This window comes from Ursus maritimus, unplaced genomic scaffold (genome assembly GCF_017311325.1).
Source record: "Ursus maritimus isolate PB19 unplaced genomic scaffold, ASM1731132v1 scaffold_1, whole genome shotgun sequence".
Taxonomy (NCBI): Eukaryota; Metazoa; Chordata; class Mammalia; order Carnivora; family Ursidae; genus Ursus; species Ursus maritimus.
Genome location: NW_024423343.1, coordinates 94,023,109 through 94,037,613, shown reverse-complemented (window position 1 = coordinate 94,037,613; position 14,505 = coordinate 94,023,109).

Below are 14,505 nucleotides of genomic sequence, written 5' to 3'. Positions count from 1 at the left end.
GTCAACATCTCCCCTCCTGAAAACACCATTCCAGTCACCTCCTTCTAATCTGCCATTAGTATTTCTCCCCTTCTCACTCTTCCCTCCACACTGTTAAACAGATAAATTTTTCTAAACACTGATCAGAACCAAGAATAGAAATTACAAGTTCTCAAGCTGGCATTCATGATCCTTCATGCTGGCTGTCACCTCCCTCGCTGGACTTACCTTCCACTGAGCCTCTCTTCATGTTCACAAGCCAGAGTCAAGCCAATTTCTAGCTCCTCCTGTATCCTGCGCTCTGCTTTCTCGCCATATTGTCACTTTCAGCCTATGATTCCTTCTCTTCAAGGACTCTGCCAAAAATCCTACTGTCCTTCCAGAATTTTCTCCAATGCCACTTCCTCTCTGAAGCTGATCCCAATTCTCTTAATGGGAATTAGCCCCTCCCTTTATATATTCCCATAGTACTTCTTTTTTATGGCTGATAAAATTTTCAAAAGATTGCCTCATATTGTAGTAAGTTCCATGAAAGTTTGTGAAACAGCCCCGTTGCATGATGGTCTCATTTTGCATGATATGGTTAAGGTACAACACATCAGCACATCAGTGGGTGGTTCTGGTGTTCTCTGCAACCTAAAAATTTCTATATTTAATGACCCTAATTAAAACTCTCAACATATCAAAGCAATTTTTTAGAAAAACAACAATTAGCTTTGGAAATTTTCACAATTCGTTAACTTTGTCAAGTTCAATAAACACTGTTTCTTTCCACTTACAAGACTTCCAGGGAAGCTTTGAAATCCTGAAGCTTCCCCTTTAATGAGTGGAATTAGCATGGGCAAACATTTTAAAACTTTTCTCTTTTTTCTTTTCTCTCCTCTCTCAAGTGAGAAAGAGATTCTATATAGTCTTTAAGGAGAGCCAACTCAAGTATTCATTATCAACTGTCCCCTTTCTCTTGGATAATTCTTAGCTTACAAGAATATGCTCAAATCTCCATGTTTAATTATCTTCTCTTAACCTAGTTTCTCCCTCCAGAAATGACACCTGCAAAACTTCTCAGAAGGAATCGTTTATATACTCCCTATCTCTAATTTCTCACTGTCTCTTCTCTATTTTTAATTAAATTTATATTTATATTATACTAAATATGAAATCATTGTGGAAATCAGAAAATACAGATAAATTATGAGAAAATTAAAAGTACTTATGTGGGAAACTGCTACGCACATGGTAAAAACTATATTTCTCAGCCTCCATTGCACAAGTGAACACTTACTTTCCACTGGTAAGTGAAATGTTGTCTCATAGTCTACTCACTAATGAAATGTGAGTGGTAGTGCTATGTCCTACTTACTGGCATGGGCCACAAACCACCCTCCACACCCTTCTTTGCTCTTTCCTCTCCCTGGAAGATTGAAAGGAAAGCCCAGAGCAACTTAGAAAGCCAGGTTTTTTGAAAATGGCAGAGTCAGTATTAGTCTTGGTCCTAGGGCTTTTTGGAGAAAGGCCATCTGCTAACCTTCAAGTCTAGCCCAAGACTACGCCAAGACTAAGAAATAAACCTCCATTAAGTTTGAGCCATTGAGAAATTGATTTCCAGCATTAGGAAGTGCCACTGACTTACTTCCCAGTGAAACTGGTGAAAAAAAATTTTTTTTTAAATAATTATTCAAAGCCTTTGGTAACAGTCCTAAAGGTAAAAAGCAAATGAAGAAGTACCTATTCAAGAAAATCTATGAAAATTCAGAAGGAGAGATGAGAGCCAAAGATGAGCCAATACTGTTCCTTTCTTCTCCTTCCCTCCAGCTCAGTAGTCAGACACTCCATCCCAGACTTCTTCAGTCAAGAGCCCAGGGCTTCTACTTGGGAACAGGATATCTGTGTTTCTTATTCCACCCTCAGTACCTTATTGCCAAAGCTAAGCTCTGGGCAAGTGTGAGTAAGAAGTGGAGATTCTCTTCCTCCACCCAGTTCCTATTCATGGAATAGAGGGTCTACCTTGGGTGTGGCACATTGAGAATACTAGGTTCCTGATGGTCCTTCCTTTGACTCACGAATCAGTGGTTCCACACCAGAAGATGCAAGCTGAGAGAAATCCAGGCTATTGCCCCCTGACAGGGTTCATCACCTAGAGTGGGGGGCTGTCCCTCGGAGAAGCTCGCCATTTTCCCTACTCTCAGCCCCAGAGTCCTGCCTCAAAGATTTTTGCTTAGGGGAAGAAGCAGGTCATAAAGCAGATAGCTCCTAATCTTTTCCCAAAAGAAGTGACTTCATTTGCAACAGAGCACATAGAAGTTCAAGCCTAAGAATGGCTCTCATGAATAATGAGGATTATAGTGAAAGGCAATTGGAAGGAGATCCGTGGATCAATGAAGATACAGCTAGAATGTAGACTGGTTACTACAGGAGAGAAATGAGGAATAACACAGCTGGGAGGAGCTTTCTTGAGATCAGATCAAACATCAAACGCTAACCACGAAAATCATTCCTACAAAAGAACCACAATTTAATTGGATTAGTTTGCAGAGGAATATATACTCCAGAGCGTTGTTAAAACCCTAGAGCAATCAGCTGGCAATTAGTGGAGTTTAATAGCTGTGTGGGAAAGGTGTAGAAGAAAGCTTTATCAGTACCGTTGTCATGTGGTGTCATCCTAGAGTGAGGAGCAACATCGGATTAATACTGTGGAAAAGGCAGGGAACAGACTTCACTAAAATAATCCAGCCAGTCACTAAACGAGTAAGCAAGCAAATAACAATAACAAGCCTAGGCAGTGTTGAGGGGAGTTAGACAGTACCCAGCGTTGCTGCAGTATATTATCTAAAATGTCAGTTTCCTTAAAAAAATTACAAGGAATGCAAAGAAATAGGAAAGTGTGACCAATAACAGGCAACAGAAACTGCCTGTCAGAGCAAACAGACAAAAGATTTAAAAAAAAAAAAAAAAGGTTTCAAGGTAGTCATTATAAGTATGTTCACAGAACTATAGTAAAATTAGTAAAGTAAAGCATGATTAAAGAAGTAAAGGAAGGTTTAATAACAATCGTGCATCAAGTATAGAATATCAAAAAATAGAAATTATTAAAAAATGGAAATTCTGGAGCTGAAAAGTATAGTAAGTCAAAAAAAAAAGACATAAGACTCAAATTACTAGAACCAGACATGAAAGAGGGAACATTATTACCAATCCTACACAAATAAGAAAGATTATAAGGGAATACTATGAACAATGCACGCTAATAAATTAGACTAGATGAAATGGACACATTCCTAGAAAGATACAAACTACATAAACTGACTTATGAAGAAGTAGACAATCTAAATAGACCTAAGACAAGTGAAGAGATTAAATTACTGGTCAAAAAAACTACCCACAAAGAACAGCCCAGGTCTTGATGTCTTCACCACTCAATCCCACCAATCAGCTAAATTAGAATAACACCAATTCTTCACAAACTCATCCAAAAATAGAAGAGGAGAGAACACCTTGCAAATCATTTTGCGAGGCCAGTATTACCTTGATAACAGAACTGGGAAGATACCAGAAAAAAAGAAAATTACAGACCAATATTTCTTATGAATATGGATGTAAAACCCTTCAACAAAATGCTAGCAAACAATATCCAGCAATGTATAAAGGAAGTTATATACTATGACCAAGTGGGATTTATCCCAGAGATGCAAGGTTGGTGTAAAACAGGAAAATCAATTAATGTAAGACATTATGTCAATAGCATAAAAACAAAAATTACATGATCATCTCAAAAGACACAGCAAAAACATTTGGCAAAATCAAACATTCTTTCAGGATAAAAACACTCAACAAACTAAGAACAGAAGGAATTTCCTCAACATGACAAAGAGCATCTATGAAAAGCCCAGAGCTAACATCTTACTTACTGGTGAAAAATTGAAGACTTTTCCCCTAAGATCAGGAACGAGACAATGATGGCCATGCTTGCCACTTCTATTCAACACTGTACTAAATATTCTAGCTGGGGCAATTAGCCCATTTGAGCTGCTATAAGAAAAATAACACAGATTGGATAGCTTAAACCACAAATATTTATTTCTCACAGTTCTGGAAGCTGGGAAATCCAAGAGCAAGTCACCAACAGATTCTCTGTCTGGTGAGAACATGTTTCCTGGTTCAATGACCAGTCTTTTCACTGTATCCTCATACAGCAGAAGGGACAAGGGAATTCAATAGAGTCTCTTTTATAAGACTTTTGCATTCAAGACTTGATCACCTTAATAAAGGCCCTATCTCCTAACACCATCACATCAGGGGTTAGGATTTAAACATGAATTTGGGAGAGATACAAACATTCAGTCAATGATAGCACTTAATGAAGAAAAATAAAAGGAAATTATACTGGAAAGGAAGAAGTAAAACTATCTCTGTTCACAGATGACACGATCTCGTATACAGAAAATCCTAAAGAATCCACTAAAAAACCATTAGAACTAATAAGTGAGCTTGGCAAAATTGCAAAATACAACATCAATACATAAAAATCAACTGTATTTTAATACACTTGTAATAAATTATCCAAAGATGAAATTATGAAACAATTGCACTCACAATAGCATTAAAAAGAATAAAATACTTAGGAATACATTTAACAAAAAAAGTGCAAAATTTATATGCTGAAAACTATAATACATTATTGAAAGAAATTAAAGAACTAAGTAAATAAATAAACATGCCATGTTTATGGATCAAAGGCTCAACATTGTACTAAGATGGCAATCATCCCATGTAACGTCGTGAGTCAACTATACTTCAATAAATAATAAAAATTATAAAATTAAGTTAAATTTTAAAAGATAGGAATCATCCCCAAACCAATTTACAGATTCAAAGCAGTATCCATCAGGATCCTAGCTGACTTCATTGTAGAAATTGACAAGCTTTTTCTAAATTCATATGGAATTGCAAGGAACCCAGAATAGCTAATAAAATCCAGAAAAAGGACAAATAGGAAGGATTATACTTCCCAGTTTTAAAACTTACCACAAAGCAATGGTAATCAAGACAGATTGGTACCAGCACAAGATTAGATATGCAAATCAACAGAATAGAATTGGGAGCCCAGAAATAAACCCATACATCAATGGTCAACTGTTTTTCACAAGAGTGCTCAGAACATTCAAAAGAGAAAGGATAGTCTTTTCAACAAATGGCACTGGAACAACTGGATAGCCACATGCAAAAGAATGGAACTGAACCTTTACCTCACACCATATACAAAGATAAATACAAGATGAATCAAAGACCTTAATGTAAGGACTAAAACTATAAAACTCTCAGGAGGAAACACAGAGGTGAATCTTCATTCACGACCTGGTATTTGGCAAAGGAGCCTTAGATATGACCACAAAAAGATAAGCAACATGAGGGAAAAAAATGAACCAATTGGTGAGGATATGGAAAATTGAAATGTTCATACACAGCTGGTGGGAATTTAAAATGATGCAGCTACTTTAGAAAACAGTCTGGCAATCCTTCGAACAATTAAATACAGAGTGACCAATATGACCAACCAATTCCACTTCTAGGTATATACACCCAAAGTAAGTTAAAATATATTCCACACAAAAAATTGTACTTGAATGTTTATAGCAGAATTGTAACAAGCAAGGGTGGAACTGATGAATGGATAAACAAAATGCAGTAAATTCCATCAAAAGAAATGAAGTACTGATACATGCCACGACACGGACCAACCTTGAAAACATTATGCTGAGTGAAAGAAGTTAGTCACAAAAGCCCACATATTCTATAATTCAATTCATATTAAATGTCAAGAATAGGGACATCTACAGAGACAGCAAGTACATCAGTGGTTGCTAATGGTTGGGAGGTTAGCAATGTAGGAATAAAGGGGTGATAGTTAGCTAAAGGGTATGGGGCTTCTATTTGAGATGATGAAATACTCTAAAATTCACCGTAGTGATAGCTGTATGTATCTGTGAATATACTAAAAAAACCTCGAATTACATTTTAAATAAGATAACTGGATAGTGTGTGAATTATATCTCAATAAAGCTGTTTTTAAAAGTTTGAGCCATTGGCTACTGGGGTATATTTGTTACAACGGTTCAGCCTATCCTATCTAATATAACCCATAATCTCACAATCTAGTGATATACTTATTTTAATGTATATCCTCTGGACTTTGTTTTGCATGAATATAGTTTTAAAAACAAACCAATATTCTTTAAAATGCATTCTTCCACTTAATTATAACTATTTAGGTCAATAAATGTCTCTTTTTCATTTCATTTAATATCTAGCACTAAAAACATTCTGTTTGATTACAGTTTAAAATCTTGAGTTTGTCAAATAGCTAAAATTTCCTTTTCTTTCAGTTTTATTTTTTATAGTAGTATGAATTTTTTAGCTTTTTCCCCCACATTTGTGTTGTTTTATGTTCTGAAAGATTCCTTAACTTTATCACACCAATTCTTTTAGCACATTTTACATTTCCTAGCTTCTATCTTTTCTCTGAATATTCCTTCATAATAGTATCCTATTGTTTTTCATGAATGTAAAATCTTCTCTTTTGCTGAAGGTATTGGAAGTTTTTGTCTGATCTCTGTATTGTCTGACTTCTCCAGGTTCTTTTTTTTTTCCCCTGTTTGTTTGTTTTGTGCTCTGTGTTTCATCATAAAGGATTCTTCTGAGTATATGTTCTTCATTGGCTTTCTGTTCACGTCTAAAAGCAAGGCACTAAAACATGACTGGAAGCTAAGTGTGTCACAGTGCAGTATGCTAACTGGTGAGCTCATTGAGCAGAGAGGGAGCGAGTATCTGGCTTCTTTATTGTGGTTCCTAGATGTCGGTGTGTGGCATTATTCTATCTTACACTACATAGTTTCTCCAGGCCAAAGTCCTCCCACCTCCTGGCCTTCACACTTACGGCTCCCAGCTTTCTGGTTGCTCGGAAAGGCAACGAGGTGGAGGTTACCCCACCGCGTATGTAGAGTTTACCTTGATGCCCTCTGCATGCCTTGCCTTACTTCTGTGTGGCCACTCCCAAGCCCAGAGCTTCTCCCTCCCAGTCTCTCTCCCAGGCATCCTTCTCTCTTCGGCTCATTCTGATCAGTTTTCCATCCTGACCACTGCAATGAAGAGTCTCTTATCTAAGTCTTTAATGGCCTCCATCTTGCTAAATCCAAAGGATGTTTTTCTGTCCTCATCTCAGCCTCTTAGAAGAATTGAACACGGTTGAGTTTTCCTTCTTTCCAGAAACTCTGTATTTACTCCATGACAAGAGATCTCTCTGCTACCTTGCAATCCATTTCCCACAATTGTTGTAAATGTAAAATAGACATGCCATGCCACTCTCCTGCTTAAAACACGTGAAACCTTCTCAACACACTTTGAAAGTATCTGGTTTCCTTATCATAACCCACAGTGCTCCACATTACCTCTCCCTACCTGCCCCTCGGCTCATTTCTGACCACCCACTGTGCACTCACTCTGCCCCAGACATCCTCACCTTCTCTCTGCGGCTCCAACAGACCGACTCAGTGCCAAGGGAGAGTGTTGCACTTATGTTCTCCATGAAGCACTCTTGCCTCAGATCTTCCTGAGGCTGGTTCCTTCTCATTATTCAATTCTGAGCTCAAATATCACCTCCTTACCCACCACCATCACCCCAGCTACCCTTATTGTATCAATCTCTCCTGCTGCCACCGTGACATTTAAAATTATGTGATATTATCTTATTTTTTATTTACTCTCTGTCTGAATTCCCCTCAAGAACGGAAGCCCACATGGACAGAGGTGTTGTCTGTCTTGCTCACAAGTGTCATCAAACGGAGCCTGGAATGCAGCAGCCCCTTGATAAGTGTTCGCTGCGTGAAAGAGTGAAGTGACCCTACAGTCATGCACTGAGCCCTCTGTGAGAAATCACTGCAGTACAGTTCAATGAAGGATCTGTTTTCAGCTCAGACTACCACCTAGAAGGAACTCTTCCCCACAGAGCAGATTTAAATTCTCCTTGACCACCATGGTTCCTGGAACTACTCATCACCTCAGAGAACACAGAATTTTTAACTAGAAAGTCAGGGAACGTATCTCATACAGCCATTCCTCATCAGCAGAAAAACAGGCAACTAGATGATACTAAGCAAAAAAATTAGTTACAATAAAGTCAGCACCTTAAAACAGAACTTTGGACAAGTACACAAGTAAATATGAAGAGTTTCACACAAATAAGTGCAATATGCAATAAGCAGAAGGATATCCAAAATAGTCTAAAAGAGGGTCTGTTCTCTCGGTCCCACTGATCAGGGGTTCCCGCCACTTTCTCAGTGTGAAAGAATTAAACGTTGCCACCAGAATTTGCTGTAAGTCTTTCAGTTTTCAAGTTATATAAATATGCAAAGTGAACTATATGCTAAAAGAGTTATGGGTTAGTCACTGTCAACGAATTCTGATTTAAAGAAATTCTCTCAATATTTCATACATACAGTACCCAAACAGATGGACTGTGCTGTGATTTCTTAAAAATTTGAACACTTTTTGGCCCTACAATTCTACTTTAAGGAGGTTAACCAAGGGAAATAAGTAAGAATGTGTATTAACTTTTTACTATAAGCATAGTCATTACACCAGCATTTATAATAGCAATCTAAATGTCCAACAATAGGGGGCACCTGGCTGCCTCAGTGGTAGAGCATGTGACTCTTGATTTTGAGGTTATGAGTTCAAGCCCCATGTTGGGCACGGAACCTACTTAAATTTTTTTTTAAATTAATAAATAAATAAGTACATAAATAAATAAGTAAATATCCAACAGTAGGAGATTGATTATAGCCATTTACAAAATTATTCCACGGATAAATATTTGTTGGCATAGAATGAGTTCATTAGGTTGAAAAGGGCAGTTTACAAAGAATATGATCCCATTGTATTCATATAATATTATACAATATAAATTTAAGAAAGATAGAGTAAGGGGGCAAGGAAGGTCATACACTACCCTGATATTTTAAAAAAGTTTCTCTAGATAATAATTTTATAGAAGTTTCTTTATGTGTTTTTTTCTTTATCCTAATCTAAATTCTTTTTTTCTTATAATAAATAGTTGTTACCACTGCAAAATGAAAAAAAAAAGCTGTAAAATTGAAATTGAAATTTTGCTGATGATCAGAGTGGGCATAATCAAGGAAGAAACACTCTTTATAGTGTTTCTTAATAAGTTTATTCCACCCAAAAGTGCCATATACTACACACACATGGACGACACCAACCATTAAGCCCAAAATAGCCTGACAGAGTCCACCAGACACCTCCAGTTCAGAGGTTTCCCAGCTCTTTCTTCTCCCTGTCTGATGCTCACCCCACAAAGCCCTCTCCATGCTCTCCCTCTAGCATCCCATCAGTCCTCGCTTTCTTTCTCAGGGGCTCCTGTCTCAGTCACCCTGGGCTGCCACCACAAAATACCACAGACTGGGTGGCTTAAACAGCAGACCTTTATTCACATGGTTCTGGAGGCTAAAAGTTCAAACTCAGGGTGGTAGCTGATCCCTTTCCTGGTGAGAGCTCTCTGCCTGGCTTGCAGATGGCACCAGCCCCCTTTCTTCACAGGACCTTTCCTCTGTACGTGCACGCAGGAAAGAGATCTCTCTCTTCCTCTACTTAGGCCACTAATACCATCTTGAAGGCTCCACCCGTGCAACCTTATATAACACAAATTACCTCCCAAAGGCTCCATCTTCAAATACTGTCACTTTGGGGGTTAGGCCTTCAACATATGAATGGGGGAGGGGCGGGGTACAACACTCAATCCATAACACTCCTCTTCTCCTAATTACACACGGATGTTTTCCAGGGCTCTGCCTGATGCCTTACACATTCTTCATCATTCACACACATTGATGGTTTTCATCCCATTTCTTTAAATCTCAAAGATGTCCCAAAAGATTCAAACTCCAATTCCAAACTCCCCTGAGTCCCACAAACAGTTCAAACTCACATGCCCTGAAGTGTCCACCCTTTTCCAATCCTGCTTCTTCACCCTACTCACCCCTGTGGGAGATGCATGGCACGACCATCCACTCATTAACTTGTGCTGGAAGACTGACTAGCAGCAGATGGCCTAGACTCTCCCTTTCACCCATGATGGCTAGGCACCCACCTTGTATCAGAAGCCTTGGTGGCTCCTGGCCATAGAAAGACACAAAGTACATAAGAGGTGTCCAGGCCCTGAAATACTGGCAGAGAAAAGGAGAAATTGCTCAACCCAGAATCTCAGGACTCAGAATTCAGAGCTTAGCGTGACAGGTGTGACTCGCCTTGTGTGGAACTATCAGAGGCTTTAGGTACTGATGTGGCCAGGCCACGAAACACACAGCCTTTGGCCTCCCTGACCTGGTGGACATCATCTCGCTGGACTGCCAAAACCTCCAAAATACAGGCCCCATCTAAAAGCCAGAGAGGCAACAGTATGTCACAAATGGCATATCATCTGCTTACCTGAGGTTTTGTGAGCAAAGTAAAAGCAGTCTTGGACTGAGCTGAAGTCTTCCTTCTCACCAAATCTGTCCTAACTCACAATGGCTCTGCAAGTTTCTAGAACACGTCCTAAATTTCCTTTTCCCATTCCTCCTCCCTCCTGCTCCAGTCATTTCTCATCCAGATTACAGATTAGGTCCTCATTTCCTCCTTCATTCAAACCTCTCTTCTGACTCCCAACTACTGTCCATATTGCCCCAGAAACGGTCTTTCCAACATCTAAATCTAGCACATTTCACCCATTGAAAACCCTGGGGTGGCTTCCCATTATCCCCTGGAACAGGGATCCTTTATGACCTGGCTCCTGCTTGCCTGCCCACACCTCCACACCTCATTCTCACTCACTCTTGCCAAATTTGCTATTCCCAAGCAAGCCCTGTTTCCTCTGTCACCTCCAATCCTTGCATAAGCATTCACTTTCACTGGGTCCCCCCGTTCCCAGCCTCCCAGCTCCTCTCCTTCCCTGGGAGCCCTCCCCGACACCACCCCCAGAGATTTAAGAGTTCATTTGTACTTGCCCCTGCTGTAACTCGAATAGCCCCTGGGGTAGACAGACCTCTCCATATTTTGTGGTCCTCTCTCTCCTCCATGATGTGAGCACTTAAGAGAAGAGCTCTGGAGTCTTCTTACCTTTTTTCACACCTCCATTTTTGAGCTTAGATACAAATGTTCAATATTATTGAATGAGTTTATTAACAAGATGAAGAACAAATCAAAGAATGACTAGATGGCACCAACGACAATAGACATTACCTCTAGGGTTAAAATATGCTTCAAAAGTGCTTGGGAATCCTTGTAGTCATAGATATGGGACATTGGAATTGGAGGAATAAAAAGGGTAGGGGCCTCTCTGTGATTCATGGAAATCAGAAGAACTGGGGTAACCCAAAGACAGAAAGACATAAGATGCTAGCATGAAGAGATTTGCAAGCTTCTGTAATATGGATTTGGTGATTTTCCAATACCCAAGAGAAGGAAACATTGGAGCTTTTCTTAGCAAATAAACCCACATTTCCTTAGCAAATAAACCCACCCTACCTTAGCAAATAAACTCAAAAAAAAGAAAGAAAGAAAGAAAATGACCCTGGGGAAACAAATCCCAGTGGAAGCAACATCCTTTTAACCAGGAGCTCTGAGATGTGACCTGTTCAGGCAGCTACTGGACCTCTTCTGCCATTTTATATTTCCTCTTTAATCAAATCCCTGGATGCTACAGTTCTCAACTTGCAGAGATTTAAACGGCACTTTGATTAATGGACTTGATCAGTGTCCGCTCTTGTTTAACCACGGTGTTCTCCTCCACGTTTCACATTTCACACCCACATAGCACCATTCCCCTTTTATTACAGGAACTGAAGAATGTGATGGCCTGCCAGACAGCAGAGTAATTTATGAAAAATATATTTTTAAAGGGAGAGTGTATTAAAACTTGAAAAGAACTCAGTGCCTGTTGCTATTTTAATTTTAAATAGGCTATGCAAATAATTAAATGTCAGGTCATATTGACACCATCAAATTTAGGAGAGTAGAGATGGTATACAACTCCAGAGTCCTAGGGAATATTAAATCAGATCAGATTTACCAGGGCACTGAAACATAGCTTGCTTTTGACATGAAATAACAGTATCGATTGAGTTAAAAATGAGCCAATTTCTAAAAACCTCTACCTGCTACAAATGTTTCCATATATACCACAATTCTTTAAAAAGAGATAAAAAGAAATCGAGATGAATTTGTAACTTTATATGTAAGCACTAAATCCCTCCTTGGTTTTTTGTTTTGTTTTTTTTTTCTCAAGCCTCTCCGGCCTTACACTAGCCTATTTCAAATATTGACTTCCAAGAAAGGATGGATGAGAACAGCCAATATTCAGGGCTAAGGTAATGGATGCTGCTCACCTTACTTTAAAACAGCTTAATTGGGATATTTACCTGAACTTTGCTCATGGCTTTGTACACTTAAATCTTAATTGGTCACACCAGTGTGCACTGTGTACTGTGTACTATGGCACAGCTACTCCAGATTAATAGGAAAGTCAAAAAATCCCTAAAAATGGCACTGAAGCTTTTTATCTCGATGAAGTCCCAAAAGTTCATTTTTGCTTTTGTTTCCCTTGCCTTTGGAGACATGTCATGAAAGAAGTTGCTATGGCCGATGTCAAAGAGGTTGCTGCCTATGTTCTCCTCTAGGATTTTGATGGATTCCTGCCTCACATTAAGGTCTTTCATCCATTTTGGGTTTATCTTTGCGTATGGTGTGAGAGAGTGGTTGAGTTTCATTCTTTGGTATACAGCTGTCCAGTTTTCCCAGTTCCATTTATTGAAGACACTGTTTTTCCAGCAGATATTTTTTCCTGATTTGTCGAAGATGAGTTGGCCAGAGTTGAGGGTCCATTTCTGGAGACTCTATTCTGTTCCACTGATCTGTGTGTCTGTTTTGTGGCAATACCATGCTGTCTTGGTGATATAGCATGGAATCAGGCAACATGATGCCCCCAACCTTGTTTTTCTTTTTCAAAATTTCCTTAGTGATTCGGGGTCTTTTCTGGTTCCACACAAATTTTAGGATTGTTTGTTCCAGCTCTTTGAAAAATGCCAATGGTATTTTAATAGGGATGGCTTTGAAAGTGTAGATTGCTCTGGGCAGCATAGACATTTTAAATGGCACTGAAAAAACACAAGTGATCAACGAATAAATATTTGCTGTGTGAAGAATTATATAATATCACAGAAGTCCTGTGATGAATAAGACATTAAAATACTTTTGAGGTAAGAAGATAACAGCAGAAAATGTGCCCTTCTTTTAAATTCTAAATTGGTGATTAAAGGAATTTCCTATCCAGAGTACCTAATGACTAGTCAAGCTGAATCAAACTGCATGTCAGGAGGAAACCAATTTTTCATCCAGGATTGGTTATCCAATGACCCAACCCTATGATGACAAAAGCTTGGCACTAACATCATGACTTGTCTATCCACTGCCTATGGCAGACACCACTAATCAATTACAGCATTTGGCCATCAATTCCACAAATATTTACTGAGTTTTTCCTACACGTCTGCACCCTAATAAGCACAGAGACATTGTAGTGGACAAGAGAAACAAAGCCCTTGCCCTCTCGGAGCTCACATTCTAGCAGGAGAAGAGGTAATGCACAAGAAAGATTGATCATTTCAGATAAAGAGGGTGCTAGATATACAGTTAAGCAAGGAAAGGCGATAGACTATGGCTGAGAGAATGGGGGAGGGATGTCACTTTAGCTAGGGTGGCTAACGTCCTCTCTGTAGAGGTCACTTTTGGGGAGAAACTTGACCAGTGAGAGAGGGCCAGCAGTGAGCAGATCTGACTGAGTCCTCCTCAGCACAGCACTGCAGGTGGCCATTAACAGTCAACTGCTGATTGGCTGTGGATGAGCCCTGTGCAAGGCATGCTGGGTAATGCAGAAAAATCCAAGGTGAATAAGCATTCCACATAGCTATGGGAACACATTTAACATCAAACATCAAACACCACAGGATTCTGAAACAGGGTATGGAAGGAAGACTTGGAATGCTTGGATTCTAGTCTTCCTCTTAGAACCTTGGTTTCCTCATTGGTAAAATGATCATTTGGTTGGACCAAATGATCTATAAAAATCCTTTTGGATACTGTGGTCAATAATTCTAGCTAAAAAGTAGAATAGGGTTTTAAACAATTGGAGAGATAAGGTAGATTAAGTAGCGAAGTCCTTTCGTGAGTGGGTCATATGAACAGTCAGATGAGAACTAAGGTATAGCTTTGCCTTCCTGGAGGCTTCTGGGAGATTTCAGAAAAAAACCATAATCAGTCCCTAGTTCTTCAAACAGCTTCAACTGCCACAATCCAAAGCAGTTTTCACCTTGAATTCTGGATGAAAATTAATTGGTGTGATCTTCTCAGCCATACACATATTTCAAATCATCAACGTCCCAATATGTCATCTGGTCATCTCAGAACACAAAGGGCTGCACA